Source organism: Dendrobates tinctorius, unplaced genomic scaffold (genome assembly GCF_039654945.1).
Source record: "Dendrobates tinctorius isolate UK_male_01 unplaced genomic scaffold, ASM3965494v1 ptg000028l, whole genome shotgun sequence".
Lineage (NCBI taxonomy): Eukaryota > Metazoa > Chordata > Amphibia > Anura > Dendrobatidae > Dendrobates > Dendrobates tinctorius.
This window is the reverse complement of record NW_027361696.1, coordinates 91,410,559-91,429,948: the sequence shown is the minus strand read 5'-3', so window position 1 is coordinate 91,429,948 and position 19,390 is coordinate 91,410,559. Positions and strand designations below refer to the sequence as shown.

At 43.5% G+C, this 19,390-nt stretch overlaps 1 protein-coding gene across 2 annotated transcripts in view; it reads left to right on the top strand.

The window, feature by feature from the left end:
* Positions 1–19,390, top strand: part of APOH (apolipoprotein H) — a 104,169-nt gene that overhangs the window by 25,800 nt on the left and 58,979 nt on the right. The window contains exon 2 of one of the 2 annotated variants that reach the window (XM_073571166.1): positions 12,748–13,044. The exons of the other annotated variant lie outside the window; for it this stretch is intronic. The gene's annotated coding sequence lies outside the window, so the exon portion shown is untranslated. The remainder of the gene's footprint in view (positions 1–12,747; positions 13,045–19,390) is intronic. 2 annotated transcript variants of the gene reach the window in all.

The window sequence follows — 19,390 nt, the reverse complement described above, 5'->3', positions numbered from 1 at the left end:
TCTCCCAGAATTCTCTGGGGGCATGTCTTTGGGCTGCTCTGTACTATCCTATAAGCCACTCCCCTTTGTTAATGACAATAAAAATTACCACTAAATAAAAAGGCATGCATGACTGATTTCAAAACAAACAAAAAAAGTCATACTCAGAGAATCAGTGGAAATATAAGGGCAAATACTGGTGCCCTTTCAGCTGGTGACAGGTCCTCTTTAAGCTAAAGTCTCATTCATACATCTGTGTAGCACTGTCAGTGTATGGACCCTGATGCATGGACTGACTGTGGGTCTCATCTTAACCTGACAATGTGAGGACTATATGCATCTGCCATGTTCATGTCAGGAGACCCAAAGCCAGTCCATGCATCATGGTCTGTACGAGGACAGTGTTATACGGATGATTGAATGAAGCTTAAGAGCACATGTTCAAGGTGGAAATACATATCACTCCAACACCAGAGCTGTTCTGTACAGTCTTTTGCATTAATGCAGCAGCCAACATAGCTAAAAAAACTAAAGTGCATCAATAATTTTACAAATGGTGATGTAAAACTGGTAACTAAAGTGCAAAGCCAAGTGCATCTTTAGGTTGTTTAAATACATTAGAGGGGTGTACCTGAAAAATACAGTCTTTGGTGTAAAAAGTTATTGTCATGAGGCCTACCTTAGATGAGGTGGACCCACCGCATTGAGGTAGACCAAAAACATTGGTGAATCCTTATCATCAGGGCTCTGTTTCAAGGCCTTGTTTAAAAGGGATAGTTCAGGCATTTAATATTTATGAAATATCTTTTAGATTGGTCATCAATATCAAAACAGCACCACCATCTGTTATTATCTCCGGTGGAGTCCAGATGTAAAAATTGTACAGAGCTGTAGAGCACACATTTGTACAATTTTTATCAGCTACTATCGAGATGTACCCATCAGCTTCTAAAGGAGAGAATACATGGCTTTGCTGTCCAGCTCCATTCAATGGTTTATATCCAGTGGCTACTGAGTCTAGTTATAGTTGATTGGTGCAAATTCCGGGTTTCCAACCCCCACCAATCTGATGACCTATACTAAGAAATGGACATCAATATTAGACAAACCCTTTAGAAGATTGAGAGTCTACATTTCCCAAAAGGCATTCCCAGGCTGATTCGCCCAGAGTAGTATCTTTTAGCAATGACTGGATCAAACAGAAGGTCAGACAGTCACAGGTGAGGACAAGCAGAGATAAGTCACACTGAGATGACAGGCAGAGGTCAGGACAGGCACCAGCCGATCTGACGTGGTCAGAAACAAGTTAATTTAAAGCTAAGTGATGCAAGGAAAAAGCACATTTGTGTAGTATAGGAACCAAAAGGACCTTACTATTACTCAAGAGCTGGGCAATGTGGTCCGTATATTCAAAAAGTTTATGATGATTGGGCATTGACTATAGGACAAATGATTGGGCACTAGGGTGACCGGATCTCATATGGGGGGAAAAAATGGCAGAATCTTGTTCATCTGGACCCCACAAAACGATTCCCCTTTCCAGATATTGAGATAGCCAAAATTTGAGCTCGATCAAACGACGTTAACCCGTGCCGCTCGTCGCTCAAAGTTTGAAAAAATCCAAATTGAGGTATTTTAAGATTTAGGTATTTTGCATAGTCTGTTAGACTATAAAGAATGTGACAACAACATTGCAGAAATAGCCCTGACCAAATTTTCGAACCATTTGTGGTATTTGAATGCAGAGTTGGTGGGATTATCGTTTTTTGATCCCACCATTACAGACAATGAAAAGTTGTTAATGGCTAATAAATTGCTCAGTAGCACAGATGAACCATCAGAGCACGCTAACCTACATGAGTTGATAATTTTACATAGTTATCTAATCTATTCTAGAGCTTTTGTTAAAGTAGTTTTTGAAACGTCAGAATATAATGCTCGGAATTTGCTTACAACTTGCAGGACATATTGCTTTTGTTCTTCATCTTTTGTCAGAAGGTCATTAAAGTCGGTTACTTCCTACCTCTTTTAATTTTTCTTTCCTAACTTTTGGATTTACAACCCTAGCATGCTCTGATGGTTCATCTGTGCTACTGAGCAATTTATTAGCCATTAACAACTTTTCATTGTCTGTAATGGTGGGATCAAAAAACGATAATCCCACCAACTCTGCATTCAAATACCACAAATGGTTCGAAAATTTGGTCAGGGCTATTTCTGCAATGTTGTTGTCACATTCTTTATAGTCTAACAGACTATGCAAAATACCTAAATCTTAAAATACCTCAATTTGGATTTTTTCAAACTTTGAGCGACGAGCGGCACGGGTTAACGTCATTTGATCGAGCTCAAATTTTGGCTATCTCAATATCTGGAAAGGGGAATCGTTTTGTGGGGTCCAGACGGACAAAATTCCGACATCGATTTTTTGCGGTCACCCTATTGGGCACCCACTGAAGCTTTAAGAATCTGGTGCCATCATTAGCAGAGGATCCAAAAGGAAGACACTGGTGGTTAACCGGAGGCCAGGAACAGAAGATCCACACCAAAGAGTAGAGGCAAACAGGTCACCCTGACAGGCGAACACCAGTGCAGAGTGGGGCACTGAGGGCCAAATATGGCTTCACCTAGTGGTAACAGCTGATCATCAGAGATTAGAGACTTCGTGAAATTTCTTTAAGGGGAACATGCAATTCTAAAATGACCTACTGTTTAACTCACATTTTTAATGTTTAATGAATTGTTTAAAAATAATTACCATTTTTTTTTTTTCCTATTACAATCTGTATTAAAAATGTCAAAATTTGCAATTTTCATATCGGCCATTAGGGCTATTCTAGACTCGTACTTTCTGGCCTTTCAGGAAATCCACATGCGTATTTGCAGTAAAAGACTTACTCAGAGGCTATCATTTGTATTGAAGCATCTAAAGATATACCTGTGAAGAGAAGGGGGGTAGGAAGAGAGTGACTTCACCTATTGTGATAATGTGCTATCAGTAAATAAATATAGGTATATAAATATGGTACCTGACATTGTAATCTTACCTCTGATGATAATGAGACTTCTGAAAAGTCTTCAGAAGAATGAGTCTAATATTGCTCCAGTGTAAAAATTGTAAAAATTGCATGAGTTCTTTCTTTTTCAAATATAGATTATATTGCCATTAACATTTTGAAAAAAAAGACATTTACTATAGAAACTTGAGTTAAATAATAGAATAAAAAAGATAAATTTAATCAAATTCATATCAGCCAAAACTCAGAACCTTATTTAAAGGGATGACATGACACTCAATCCGCTCCGCATATGTTCAGTTAGGACAGTGACATGGCAACTATACCAGCCCATAATACAGGGCATGACCAGTGTAAATTGAAATTGCAGTGGTGACCGGATGCCACAATTACAGAGAAGTGTATCATCCCTAATGCATGTGTACGGATTGCCCCCAGGGGCTGTGGGATTACCCGGTACCGGGCCAGTGTCTCAGAGGGATGTATCACGGTGGCGGTGACCCGGTCCGTGGCCCTGGGCATTCATGCAAAAGGGGTGAAATGTAACCGAATAAAGTTTATAGGTAGATGATATGTGACACCACCTGTGGTGCACGGCAATGAAGGGGTTAAGCCCACGCTGCAGTGCAGATCCTCTGGGACAGATGGTATAAGGCAGCAAAGATGTGATAGCTCCCCACAGGTAGAGCTGTAGTCCCAGGGCAGTAGTAATAGGTGTTGAGGAAGAGGGTGTAGTGTTAGGCACAGAGATGTAGCAGTGCTGAAGGGGCTGCAGAAAGAAGGCAATGACACTACAGGGTGCAGTTTCCTTTACCTTTACTTTGCTTTGTAAGTGCAGTCCAGGATCCAGATTACAGGTGGAACAGGAGTTAATCAGCCTGAAAGCAGCTTAGGAATCTCTCTATGCAGATGGGTTGTGTGGTCTCCTTCCTAGCGCTTATCTGAGGCACTTGCAGATCTGAGTTACAGTTACAGTTCCTCTTGCTTGCTCTCTTTTAGAACTCCCCTCATATGGCAGGCAGCCGTAGTCTCCTCTTTCTGGCTCACACATGTTGCTGCTGTGCCTCCGAGTCTTAGTTGGGAACAGAGCATTTACAGCCTCTTGTTCCTTCGGTTTTTGCTGCAGGACCAACAGCATCCATACAACCTCGGATACCAGACTCTGGACAATGTGCTACAGCTAGAAGTGAGCCTGACTTCAGCTCAATCCTCCAGCTCATCTCTCCCATGTCCACACACTTTGTCTTCTCCACACGAACTCCACTAACTTCCCTTTCCTGGCCACAGAGCTCCTCAGCAGTTTGGGTTCAGAGCTCCCTCTGCTGGCCTGGAGTGGGAACTGTGCTGTGTGCTGGATTTACCTGATAGAGAGATCCTTCATTGCTTCCAAGCATGACATCACGCTCCCTAGGAGGAAGGTAATGCCACTGTGGCAACTATACTCCTGGAGGCACCACATTCCCCCTAGTGCAAATCAGTACTCCCGGACTGAGAAAAACATGCAAACATATTAAGCAAATGAACAATTGTAACTGTTACAAGATTTCAAAAAATGAAAAATTACAAAAAACAAAGCTCAAAAATAGTCTTAGTGACGATTAGTCCATGCGTCAATGTCCATGGTCCAATTCCTGAGCAAGTTGGTAACTATATACAAGGATTTCTTTGACCAAACATAGTCCTGTGGCCAAATTGTCCATCAAAACAAAATAAGATATTCAAAAAGTTCTTACAGAGTCTCTGTAGGCACATAAGCTTGAAAAGTTGCATATTTACAGGTACAGTTTACATTTTCTATTTGCACTTTAATCTCTATATCTAACTGGGATCTCAATTTTTGTACTATGGGTAGATCTGCATAGCATGGGTACTTCTAATGGCCTATTTAGGTTTAGTGGGCCTATTTCTGCTGTTGGTAAACTGGGTAGTAGCCATCTGCAAACTCTTAGACTCACTGTGCGCGTGACAGATTCACCACTGGCAGGGCGAGGATCCTCTTGCTCCACTGCTGGTGTGGCATCCGCTGCATGAACTTCCTGATTTTCAGAGTTGTCTTGAGTCTCTGCTACTTCAGTTGCAGTAAAAACAAATGTGACATGCACAAATGTGAACAAGTTGGTCGGACAGTGTTCACACCACCCAATGACTGAAACACAAAAAGAAAGCACAGAATAACAAATGTGCAAAAATACCCTGCAGTAAAAAATATGACAATAATCAGCAAGTGCTGGTAAAAAGATGACAACAAATACAGGGTATTTAGTCGATACTTTTTTTGCAAAAAAGTGTATTCCAAGCCACTCCACCTCGTCAAGGTAACCCTTAATGGAGCAGTCCCTATCTAATGTATTTAAAACCTGAACATATGAACAGTGTCTAAATGAACAGGATTAAGACAGGCGCTTCCTAGTATGGGCACGTGGTGTAAGATGGCTCTTTATGTGCATGTCACACAAGAGAGGGGTGGGGTCTCTCAAACCATGCAAAAGCAAGGAAAAAATGGATTAAAAACACATGTGACATGCACAAATGTGAACAAGTCGGTCGGACAGTGTTGGTCAGTTGCAGTAGGCTGGGGAAAGATTAGGACAGGAACTACGATGGCTTGATCCACTCTTGTCCAGTTTGCAGGAAGTTCTCCAAGTACAGTGTTGCTCTTTTCTTCCTCTTCTATGGTTGAAGGTTGTTTTGTTCCCCCATCCTTTCCTTTAGCTGGTCAGGGCACAGTTTCAGATGATCCCTCGATACTGCTGATGAGGTTTCTCCTCCATCCTTACTGATAAGGCACACTTTGGTGTTGTCAAAGTTTGATGGTAGGACAGTGTAGGGTTCAGCATTTATGCATCCTCCTTTTCCTCTTTAGGACCTGTTCTCCTGGTGACAAGGGAACTGCAGGTGCATGTTGATTGTAGTTCTATTCCTGCTTTTGACTTGCCTGAGCTAGACTCTTTTCTACGCACTCTTGTACTATTCGGTATTGCTTGTCAGGAACACCGCACTGCACTTGCTCACTGAGCCAGTGCGCGTGTTCCGAGTAAGACAACCTGTGCTCAGAGATACCTGTGGAGTGGGCAGCAGCAGAGAAGATGCGTGCTTCAGACCCACAGGACCTGAAACATGTGACTGCTTGGGGCGTGGCCTAAACTTCCTAGAGTTAGGAGCTGCAGGAAAACTCCTAGAATGGTAACCACGGAACAAAGTTACTAATAGGCATAGACAGGGAAATAAACCAGATAAGGCCGGGGTCAAAGCACGAGATAGCACGACAATTACCAAAGGGCAAGACAGAACGGATAGTCAAGACGTAGCCAAGAAGTCAGAAACCAGAGAAGCAGATATACAGTACAGAATCAACAGGCAAACTCACAACGGGGTACAGAACCAGATCAGAACCATATAAGCAAGCTATAAGAGAACGAACAGGCACACAGGGCCAAACAGGCACAACACTCGGCCAAAGGCACAAGTATAACTGACAGGGATTGGAGTATCTCAGGGCAATAAAAAGCTCTGCCTGAACCAAAGAGGCCACAATAATTAACCCCAGGTGTGCAGGTCAAAGCCTGCACTGAGCTCAAGACATTAACCCCTGACGTGCAGGTCAAAACCTGCACCGGGATCATGACATTGCTGCTGCCGTTCTGTATCCCAGTCAGCATCAGGTGATGTTATCTCAGGTGTAAGGACTCCCATATACAAATCAGTAGGCAGATTGCCAGGCCTCGCTCTCATTAGGTAGGCTGGAGAGCAGTTGGTGCAATTCACAGGAATGTGATTGTAGAGGTCTACCAGATCTGGCAACTTCTCAGGCCACAGATTCCTCTCTTCCAAAGGCAAGATCTTCAGTACATCGATCACCACCTGATTCATCTTTTCACACATGCCATTGGTCTGTGGATGGTACGATGTTGTCCTGATCTTCTTGCAACCGCACAAGTTACAGAATTCCTGGAACACTTCTGCCTCAAAGGATGGACCTTGATCTGTAAGCACTCGCTCGGGATATCAACAAAAGTGCTGTTGGAATGCTCTAGCTGCTGGCCTGGCTGTTTGATCTTTGACCGGCACGACTACCATGAATCTTGAGTAGTGGTCAATGATGGTAAGAGCATAAATGTAGCCTGAACGACTTGGGACCAGCTTCACATGGTCCAGGGCTACCAACTCGAGTGGCTGTTTAGTTATTATTGGCTGCAAAGGAGCTCGCTGGCTGTTACGGTCCTTCCTGCGCAGGTTGCATTGTCCACACTCCCAGCACCAATTTTCAATGGCCTTCATTATACCAGCCCAGTAGAATCTCTCTCGGAGCAAGGCCTCCAACTTCTTCCATCCGAAGTGTCCAGCTCCATTGTGGTATGCTTCCAAGACCATTGATGCCTCTTTGGGACTACCACCTGCCAGATCAACTCAGGAGTGCGTGTATTAATACTCCTCTGACACAACTTTCCCTCATAGATGAACAGCCTGCCTCTTTCCTTCCACAACTGCTGGGTTTCTTCAGCAGCATCTGTACCTGGGCGTGAGTCAGCTTGTGACAGTAGCTCCTTTACCAGGCAGACTGCAGGGTCGCTATCCTGCGTTTCTGCCCAGTCATGGTGAGGCAATGGATTTAGGGTGGCCTTTTTCACAATAGACCATCTGTTTCTCACTCCTTGGGTCCGTTGGGCCGCAATTGGCCGGTGAAGGCAGGAACTATATTTCTTCGAGTGCCTCAGGGTCTTCTCCCCCATCTGGCAAATTGGGCATCCTGGACAGCACATCAGCATAGGCATTCTTGTGCCCCGCTCGGTACTTGATGGTAAATTCATAGTTAGACAGCCGGGTCATCCATCGCTGCTCCAGTGCACCGAGTTTTGCAGTTTCCAAATGAGTGAGCGGGTTGTTGTCCGTGAAGATGGTAAACTTGGCTGAAGCTAGGTAATGCTTGAATCGTTTAGTCACAGCCCAGACTACGGCAAGGAACTCCTGTTTGAAGGAACTGTAGTTGTCAGGGTTCCTTTCAGTGGGACGAAGCTTCCTGCTGGCGTAGGAGAACACTCTTTCTTTGCCATTCTGTACCTATAACAGTACTGCTCCCAATCCCACGTTGCTGGTATCAGTATACAGAACAAATGGTTGGTCATAATCTGGGTAGGCCAGAACTTCATCTCCTGTGAGAGCCATTTTTAGTCGAGTGAAGGACCTCTCCAGTTCCTCATTCCATTCAAATGTAGGACTCTTCTTCCTGGCTTTCTTGGGCTGGCCCACCAGAAGATTTTGCATAGGTGTGGCTATCTCAGTGAACCTTCGGTAGTAGCCTACCAACCCGAGGAATTGACGTACCTCATGGAGGTTGCTGGGCTTCTGCCAGTCCCGGATGACAGTAACTTTGTCAGGATCCGGTGCCACACCTTCTGCACTCACTACATGACCGAGGTACTGCACCTTGGGCTTCAGGAGGTGGCATTTGGTTGGCTTCACTTTCAGGCTGAAGTTGAACAAGGCTTCAAAGAACTCAGCCAGGTGTTTCAGATGGTCTTCATAAGTCTTGGAGAAAACATTGACATCATCAAGGTACAACAGAACTGTCTCAAAGTTCTTGTGTCCAAGACAGCACTCCATTAGCAGTTGAAATGTCCCTAGGGCGGTGCAGAGCCCGAACGGCATGTAGTTGAACTCGCAGAGACCCATTGGTGTGGTAAACGCTGTTTTCTCCTTGTCTGATTCTGCCACGGGAACCTGCCAATACCCACTAGTGAGATCTAAGATGGAAAAATAGTTAGCAGTTTTAAGTGCAGCTAATGACTCCTCAATTCTGGGTAATGGGTAGGCATCCTTATGTGTAATGCTGTTAATTTTTCTGTAATCAACACATATTCTCATGGTACCATCTTTCTTTTTCACAAAGACTAGTGGGGCTGCCCAGGGGCTACAACTATCTCTGATCACCCCAGCTTCCTTCATTTCCCGCAACATACTTTTGGCACATTGATATTGTGTTGGAAGTATAGGCCGGTACCTTTATTTAATGGGTGGATGATCTCCAGTGGGGATATGGTGTTGAACCCCTTTTGCCTTCCCAAAGTCTAAAGGGTGTTTACTGAATACCCGCTCATATTTCTGAGCCACTCAGTAACCCCCATTCTTTTGGCATGAAGGGTTGGAGTCAGTGCCCACATACAGCTGCTGACACCACTCCTCCAGCTGCTTTACAGAGCCATTGTCCCCTGCCTGGTCGGATGAGACCAAGGGATCCGCTGCCTGTATTGCGTTGTTACTGACAGTAAACAGCTTAGCAACTGTGGCATACCGAGGTATTGTGGCCTCCTCCTCCCCACAATTCAAGAGGCGTACAGGTACTCTCCCATCAACTACCTCTCTGGCTGCCAGCACAGTGGGATGGCTATTAGAGTACACTGGCTCTACCAATGCTTGGTAATCTTTTCCTCTGAGGCCTATGGCTGCCCCACACCAAATTAACATTTCACATCTGGGGGTATCGCAATGGGGAAAGAATCACTCACTCTGACGCTGCCAATTTCTCAGCCAGACAGTTCACTAGAACCAGCAGTCTCGGCTACCTGTTGCAGCAAAACAATAACCTCGGCAAGACAATTTTCAATCACATTAGTACCTAAGATCATCATTGGGTTACATTCTCATCGATCTATGTCTACAACTATCAGACCTTGAGATTTTAACTCCACTCTCCCCACCTTAATGTTAATCGCTTTACATCCTACTTGCGGCAAAGACTGACCATTGCTGGCAATGTGGCCTGCCTTGCGGCAGTGATGACAGATGGGACGTCAGTCCTGGTCATAGCAATCGTTGTCTCTCCCTCGATGTGGTGGGATCCTCTTCTTCCGTAACCAAGGGACATCCTCTGGACTGGAGGCCAGCTGGATCTTCTCCTTTGAGGACACCTGCATGGACTGCACAGTTTTGGCAAGTGCAGCCATATTTTTGGTCAGCTCTTGAACCTGAAGGCGCAGTTCTTCAGTTGGATCACCATCTAGAGTCTGTGCGTCAGCCTCCACACGGCTTGGAGGGAAATATACTGCTTCTTGGTGGTATGTGATCGCTGGGCACCTAGGGGGCGCTGGACGGCTGACATTTGGTTCATGCAGCACTCGGATAGCCCTGTCTTTAAAGTCTGCAGCAAAGTCTAGATAAGGGTTTTGTAGAGCTATGATGCGCAGCTGTGCTCTGTGGGTACTGGATAGGAGTCCCTCAATAAATTGCTCCTTTAACAGTCTGTCTCCATCTTTCACACTGTCTGGATCAATCTGCTTTATGGCTCGCAGCGCCTCCTGCAGGTTAAGAGCATAGTCCCATACACTGTCCTGCACTCTTTGCTTACACCCAAAGAATCTCATTTTTATTTCAGCTGCAGAGCGGGTGTCAAAGGTGCTTCTTAGCTTAGCCAGAAGCTTTTTAACAGTCTTTATCAGAGTCATGCCAGGACTTTACTTCTCTTTGCGGTGCACCAGTTAGCTGCCCAATAAGGATGTTCACTTTTTGGCTTTCAGACAGAGGATACACCTCAAACAAACTGCACAGTCTCTCTTTGAAGTCACTCAGAGTATGTGACTCCCCTGAGTACTGCGGTAACCAGGCCACTCCCGGTATATAGGGCATGGGCAGCGGCATTATGCGGACTGCTGCGGTGGGCGCTTGTTCTTGCGGTGCTCTGGAGGCGGCGCTGGCCGCTGGATTCTGCAGTGCCATTGGAGCCACAGCTGCGCTTGCCCCTGCATCTTGCGGCGCTGTGGGGGGTACGTGGTGTTCACCGCTGCATCTTCTCTTGCCTCAGACATTCTCTTCCTCCCCTAGTTAACGTTGGCCAGGCTCCGTGTTTCACTGGCTTACCAGTTGCCGCTCCGTAGGCTGGATGATCGGGGGCACACGGGGACTGCAGGCCTCAGCTCCTCACTTCCCGCCCGCTGGTCTCTTCGCGCGCAGCACCTCACTTTTCGCGCTCTCTTGCAGGCTCTGCCCATAACAGCACGCCCCTCTGGCTTCCCACATGTGCCAAGTGGTGGGGTAATGGCGGCAATTGCACAAATAGCCTATGGCACCAAATACAGTCTCTGGCACACAGGACCTGGTGTGTTGTGAACTCATTTTCTGGTCTGCCTCTGGGTTCTGGTGAGGGAGCTGGTTGTGCTGACAGAGGAGTTGTGAGTTCTCTTTTCGGGCTCCCTCTGGTGGTGGCAGGAGGTGGTGAAGCTGATCTAATTAACAGTGACCTGCCACCTGATAGTGAGGAAGAGGAGTGGACATCTGGAGTCTCAGACTAAATTTAAGACAGCTGACTCCCTATTCCCATGCTGGTGATTTTTTCCTGCCTCCTGAGGTCTTAGTTTCCAGCTCAGTTCCTGCCTTCTCAAGCTAAGTTGTCTTTTCTAATGTTCACATTTGATTTGGTTTGGTCTATTCCGTTTTTTGTGTGGTCAGCCAGCCCCGGCTGGGGCTGTGCTGAATTTCCACTCTTATGTCACTGTATGTGCCAGTTTGCTTTTTGTCCCATATTAGATTGGCCTTTTTTTGCTCTGTTCTCAGAATATGCCAGAGAGCTGATATAGTGGGAGAAGTCTAGTGACTTCAGGGTATTTTTTGCTATCAGAAGTGTTGGACATTTTTGCAGGGTTTTTTGGCGTGATTGCAGACAGTATCTTTCCTTTCCTGTCCTTTCTAGCTAGTGTGGGCCACATCATTTGCTCAGCCTATTTTCCTACCTGTGTTCGTGTTTTTATCTTGTCTCACCGTCAATACATGTGTGGGGGCTGTCTATTCCTTTGGGGTCTGCTCTGGGGCAGTTTTAGAATTCCCCTTTTCTTGCTTTAGGCTTATTTAATCCTCCGGCTGTGACGAGGTGACTAGAATCATCGTAGGTACGCTCCACGGCTGCTGTTAGTTGTGTGGTTAGGATCAGGGGTCTGCAATCCACGTAGTTACCAACCTCTCTGGTTTTCTGTGACTTGGCTTGGTCTTGTTTTCCTCCTTGGTGACCCATTCATAACACTGGTGGCACCAGGCTTCGTAAATCCTGTTCGTGATGCCAAAGATGGATCACCCCCAGGGGCTGTGGGATTACTCGGTACCGGGCCGGTGTCTCAGAGGGATGTGTCACAGTGGCGGTGACCCGGTCCGTGGCCCTGGGCATCCATGCAAATGGGGTGAAACATAACTGAATGAGGTTTATAGGTAGATGATACATGACGCCACCTGTGGTGCTCGGCAATGAAAGGGTTAAGCCGACGCTCCAGTGCAGATCCTCTGGGACAGATGGTATAAGGCAGCAAAGATGTGATAGCTCCCCACAGGTAGAGCTGTAGTCCCAGGGCAGTAGTAATAGGTGTTGAGGAAGAGGGTGTAGTGTTAGGCACAGAGATGTAGCAGTGCTGAAGGGGCTGCAGGAAGAAGGCAATGACACAACAGGGTGCAGTTTCCTTTACCTTTACTTTGCTTTGTAAGTGCAGTCCAGGATCCAGATTACAGGTGGAACAGGAGTTAATCAGCCTGAAAGCAACTTAGGAATCTCTCTATGCAGATGGGTTGTGTGATCTCCTTCCTAGCGCTTATCTGAGGCACTTGCAGTTCTGAGTTACACTGAAGTTCCTCTTGCTTGCTCTCTTTTAGAACTCCCCTCATATGACAGGCAGCCATAGCCTCCTCTTTCTGGCTCTCACACGTTGCTGCTGTGCCTCCGAGTCTTAGTTGGGAACAGAGAATTTACAGCCTCTTATTCCTCTGTTTTTTGCTGCAGGACCATCAGCATCCATACAACCTCGGACACCAGACTCCGGACAATGCGCTACAGCCAGAAGTGAACCTGACTTCAGCTCAATCCTCCAGCTCATCTCTCCCACGTCCACACACTTCGCCTTCTCCACTCGAACTCCATTAACTTACCTTTCCTGGCCACAGAGAGCAGCTCCTCATCAGTTTGGGTTCAGAGCTCCCTCTGCTGGCCTGGAGTGGGAACTGTGCTGTGTGCTGGATTTTCCTGATAGAGAGATCCTTCTTTGCTTTCAAGCATGACATCACACTCCCTAGGAGGAAGGTAATGCCACTGTGGCAACCATACTCCTGGGGCGCCACATGTATTCAATGAATTAAAAAGTAACCTTTATTTCTTTATTTATTTCTCATGAATCAATAGTGCACATAAAAATAAGAAACTTTTGTATCTTATCATGTAAATCTGCTTCTTTCATTTTTTGGACTGATCATTCATGTTAAAAAATTCTCAGTTTACAGGTAAAATGTGTCTTCAGTAAGTACAGATTTTCCCATTGCTGAAATAGGAGATGATAGTTGGTGCTCATAAGGTTCTATGGAGAAGGAAGTGGGCAGGAAGAGGGAGGAGCTAGAGGAAGTCACAGACATTCTGCTGCAAGTTGTCCTGAAACGTCAGTTACACTTTAAACTCTTCAGGTTATCTTCTGATGATTCATTCCCTTTTGTTACCCAAACAGTTCTGGATAATTACCCCTCTTCTAAAAGTTCACAGTATATTACATCAAATATACCTTGTATACCCCCCATGTTCTGCATCATGTACATTACTTGTCGTCATGTAGTTTAGCTTATGTTTTGTTACCACCAAGGTTTTTTCATTTTGTTTTTTTATTATTAGACTGTCGATTAGAGTTTTTTTTCTGAAATAAACAGTTCCAGCTCCAAATAGATTCCTTTCTACTCCTTTTTTTCATGTGACCTATTTCAAGGATCCCAAGCAGTATATGATACTCTGTATACAAAGTGAACCTCTGGAGGCTTCATCAGCGATATGAGCAAAGTAATTATACTAAACACTAGAAAGCTACAAAATTGTATTCTGCTGGTAACAGCCCCCCGAACATTCCAATTACAGCCAATATCCCCGCAAATCTCTGTAGGGCACTTTGTAGTCAAAGCTGCCATTTATGACCCCGTAATTTCCAGTGTTAACCCATTGAGAGCTACCTCATATTACTGGAATAATATTAACTTAACAACTGGAGTTGATATCAGTATAGCTGACCTAATTAAAAAAGAAAATGTGAACAAGTGTTTTCTTTTTATAGTTGTTCAGGGAATATGTTGCATCATACTTATGTTGCTTACTTATTATAATCTATACTGCTCCTGAATTAAAGCCATATATTGGGCATGTCATCCAAGTCACCACCATGCACCCAAATATTTTCATTCGTAAAAAAGCAATTTCATCAAAATTGTTATCCTCTTAATATATTGCAGTCATCATATTATATAGCACTGTGTACTTACAATTGCTCATTTTGCTTTTTTACCCAGCTAATTTTTCTCTTTCCCATTAGCTCTATGACATCACGAGATTAAAAACAGACTAGCTGAATCCTTCTAAGCTCTCTGCAGATACAGGAGGTCAATTTTCCCTGCATGAGTCATTCCCCTCTTCAAATCCTGACCCAGCTTCTCCACTCCTCACCCTGCTAGGGACTTTTGCATAGTCATAGGATTGTAGTTTTTATGATGACTCATACCTATAAAATTGAGAAACTCAGTTTTTAATCAAGTGCTGTCATAGACCTAATGGAAAAGAGAAAAATTAACTGGGTAGAAATGTAAAATGTGCAATTGTAAGTACACATTGCTATATAATATGATAACTTCAATATATTAAGAAAAGACAAACTTTGATGGGAATACTTTTTAATTTCTTGTTCATAAATTCATAAAATCATACTCCTAGAATGTTAGAATTGTAAGAGACCACCAAGGTCATCATGTCCAACCCCCTGCTCAATGCAGGATTAACTAAACCATCTCCGACAGATGTCTGTCCAGCCTCTGTTTGACGACTTCCATTGAAGGAGAACTCACCACCTCTCATGGCAGCCTGTTCCACTCATTGATCACCTTCACTGTCAAAAAGTTTTTTCTAATATCTAATCTGTATCTTCTCCCTTTCAGTTAAATTCCATTGCTTCTCGTGTTTCCATGTGCAAATGAGAATAAAGATGAACCCTCTACACTGTGACCTCGCTTCAGATGTTTGTAGACAGCTATTAAGTCTCCTCTTAGCCTTATTTTCTGCAAGCTAAACATTCCCAGATCCTTTATTCGTTCCTCGTAGGACATACTTTGTAGTCTGCTCACCATCTTGGTCGCTCTTCTCTGAACTAGCTCCAGTTTTTCAATGCATTTTTAAAATATGGTGCCCAGAACTGGACACTTTTAAACCCTTCAAGACAACGCCCTTTTCCGCTTTTGCGTCTGTTTTTCGCTTCCATAGCTATAACTATTTTAATTTTTCCATCAATATGGCCATGTGAGGGCTTGTTTTTTGTGGGACAAGTTGTAATTTTGAACGACATCATTGATTTTACCATATCGTGTACTCAAAAAAGGTAGAAAAAAATTCCAAGTGCGGTGAAATTGTGAAAAAAGTGCAATTCCACAACTTTTTTTGGATTTTTTTTACCATGTTCACTAAATGCTAAAGCTGACCTTCCATTATCATTCTCCAGGTCATTACGAGTGCATAGATACCAAATATGTATAGGTTCTTTATTTAAGTGGTGAAAAAAAATCCAAAGTTTATAAAAAAAAAATTGTGTCATTTTCTGAGACCCGTAGAGTTTCCATTTTTCGTGATCTCAGGCTGAATGAGAGCTTATTTTTTGCATGCCGAGCTGACATTTTTAATGATACCATTTTAATGCAAATACAATCTTTTTATCGCCCGTTATTACATTTTAATGCAATGTTGCGGAGACCAAAAAAATGTAATTCTGTCGTTTTGACTATTTTTCTCATTACGCCGTTTAGCAATATAATAATAATAATAATCTTTATTTTTATATAGCGCTAACATATTCCGCAGCGCTTTACAGTTTGCACACATTCTTTTTTATATTGATAGATCGGGCAATTCTGAATGCGTCGATGCCACATATATGTATGTTTGAGGTTTTTTATTGTTTTATTTTGAATGGGGTAAAAGAGGGGTGATTGGAACTTATATATTTTTTTTTATATTTTTCAAAACATTTTTTTCACTCTTGGCATGCTTCAATAGACTCCAAGGAAGACTAGGAGTTGCCATAACCTGATCAGCTCTGCTACATACAGATGACCTGTATGTAGCAGAATTGCTGACTTGCTATGAGCGTCGGCAAACTGGCAATGACAACTATAGAGGTCCGTAGGAGACCTCTGGTTGTCATGAAAACACATCAATGACCTGCGATCACATGACGGGGCCGGAAGCATGCGTTAAATGGGGTTAAATGCCACGGGGGGATCGTGATTCCACCCAAGGCTGTTCTGGGCTCATGTCAGCTGTTCAAAACAACTGACGTGCCAGAAAGATGTGTGCTCAGCGCCGGAGCCCACTTCAAAGGGGGAAACATAACATGCACTGTACTAGTACGGTGCATGTCGTGAAGGGGTTAAACCGTGCAGTGGAATTTACAAGCGTTGACAGTTGTTATCAGGATCACAATTTGCTATAGCTAAAGGGGTTGGCCTATCCTTAATATAGGCCATCAGTATCTGATCGTTGGGTGGTGCCACACCCGGCACCCCTGCTGATCAGATGTTACTGGAAGCTCCCGGATACTGCCAAATCACATTTCGCCATTTCCATAGCGGCTACAGCCGGGTATTGCATATGGATCTGTAGTACCTGGCTGCGGCCACTATAGTTTTGATGGAGTTGCTGTCTACTGGTAACATCTGAGAATTTCCAGCTGCCAGCATTGGCAACAGCTGATCGGTGGGTGTGCCGAATGTCAGTCAGATATTGATTGGATAGGTCAACAATAAAAAAAAAAAGTAGTAGCCAATCCATTTAGTGACCAACGCAAATATTTTAGTTTCAAGTCATGCAATCATTTTAAGTTTGTACATTTTTCATCCATCCAATATTTTGCAACTTATTTTTAAACGATACATGTGTTTTATCACCAGTTGCATTGCATGCATGACAAGAAATGAGTCGAATGTGATGTACTTTTATACAACAGAGAAGACTCTACCATTCCTTTACAGATCCATTGTTATCTTTCAGCAAATTATGTCATGGACTTCAATTTCTCCTGATACAAATTCAATAACATTATCATTACATGCTAGCAGAACCCCTGTCAGGCAAGATCCCAGCAAATCTTTGTAGGGCACTCTGTAGTCAAAGCTGCCATTAACAACCCCTAATTTCCAATGTTATCTTCGAGTATTACTTCATGCTGCCGGTTTAGAATTAACTCAATTACTGGAGTTAATATCAATATAGTTGACCTAATTACACATGGAAATACAGTGCATTTTTTCACACTTGGGTATTATGATAGGTTGAATTGTACATTTTCTTTAAAGCGCATGTTGCTGAAAATATTCACAAGCGCTGTATGTATGTGTAGCATTAATATCTCCCAAAAGAGCATCACAAAATCATGTTATCATTCAAGGCCATTCGTCTCACACTAATCATCTCAGTGTTGATGTTCCAAGTATGCTCAGTACTCAAGATTTCCCCAGCATGCTCGGGTGATCTCCGAGTATTTTGGGCATGCTCGGAGATTTAGTTTGTGGTTGCTAGACAGCCTGAATACATGTGGGGATTGCCTGTTTGATAATCTGATGTGTTGGGATACAGAATTCTACAGGATGGAGGATACTCGGGAGAAGTCTTGCAGGTGATTGAACGAGGAACGTATGATTGTGGAGGAGAGAGGGAGGTCTTAGGAAAACCACAGATTACATAGTGGTAGATAATGGGTCATAAGTTCATAGATATATGGGGGGAGTGTAGTAGCACCAGCGTCTCTGCCTGTAGTCCCTCTGCTACAGAGAAAAATAACACAAAAACAGTGTTGGAGACTTCCACCTATGCCTCTTCCACCTACTTTGCCACGCCCACCTCCACCCACTCCTCCACTTGGACCTCCGCCTCCTTGTTCAAGATTATTTATTATTCTATGTTCTCTTGAGTCATTTTCCTATCCACATTTGTTTGCAGGGCAGTTGTCCTGCTCTCACCGCCATTTTGCTTCCTTTTTCTGCTCCCTAGCTCTTACTATGACCAGTCAATTTAAAGCACCAAATTTCTGGCCCCAATTGACTTCTATTGGGTTCAAGTTCAGGGTCAAGTTTGAATATCGAACCGAACTTTTAACTCTAGTTCAAAACACAGAAAAACACAGTATAACAAACGTATAAAAATACTCTGTTGTAAAAAAGTAACAGTAAACAGCAAGTGCTAGTAAAAAGATGATAACAAAACAGGGTATTTGGTTGATAAGTTTTTTGCAAAAAATATATACTAAGCCACTCTACCAAACGTCAAAGTATACCCATATCAGAGCAGTCCCTAACCGATGTATTTAAAAACCTGACCATGTGTATGGTACCTATATGAGCAGGATTCAGAAAGGTAATGTCCGATGTGGACACGCTGTGGAAGACGGATTATATGTGCACGGCCCACAAGGGAGGAGTGAAGACCTCCCTAATCTTGCAGAAACAAGAAACCAATTGAATATAAAACACATGTGCCATGCACACAGTGAACAAGTCTGTAGGAGAGTGTGTTCACACCACCAAAAGACTGAAACACAGAAAAACGCAGTATAACAAACGTATAAAAATACTCTGTTGTAAAAAAAGCAACAGTAAACAGCAAGCGCTAGTAAAAAGATGATAACAAAACAGGGTATTTGGTTCATACAATTTTTTCAAAAAATGTATACTAAGCCACTCTACCAAACTTCAAGGTATCCCCATATCAGAGCAGTCCCTAATCGATGTATTTAAAAACCTGACCATGTGTATGGTACCTAACTCTAACTCTAGTTAGGCTGAACCCGAACATCCATGGGTCCGCTCATCCTTAGTAGGGACTTTTTAAACTATATTAGCAAAACTATTATAAAAGTCTGCAGTCATTCTACATGATTATAGACTGCTGAATCTAGACAACATGCAGTGTGCACGCTGTCAGGATTTACTGATTCTGCTGGTTAGAGCAGGCAGCCATGTGACTGCATGCATGCAATTTACATACATGTCATCACTCTCCAACTAGACACGCTCGACTACCCTCAATTCACTTGTACTGAATGAGCACATCTAGTTGGAATGTGGCCGGAACTATGAAAATTAACATTCTTGCGATCATATGACCGCCCACTCTCATCAGCAATACTGGTGTATCATGAAAGCACGTGCACAGTGTCTGCGCACAAATGCACAATTACAAAATGTTCAGATTGTTGCATTTTTAGCTGATTGGTTACTTTGTACAACAAACAAGAAACAAGATGAACATATACCCTGCTATAAATGAGTAAAAAGCAATATTGCATATAAATAACACAGGGTACTTAGTATGCACTGATATTCATTAAAAAATAAGAATAAAAGCCATTCCACCAGCGCTA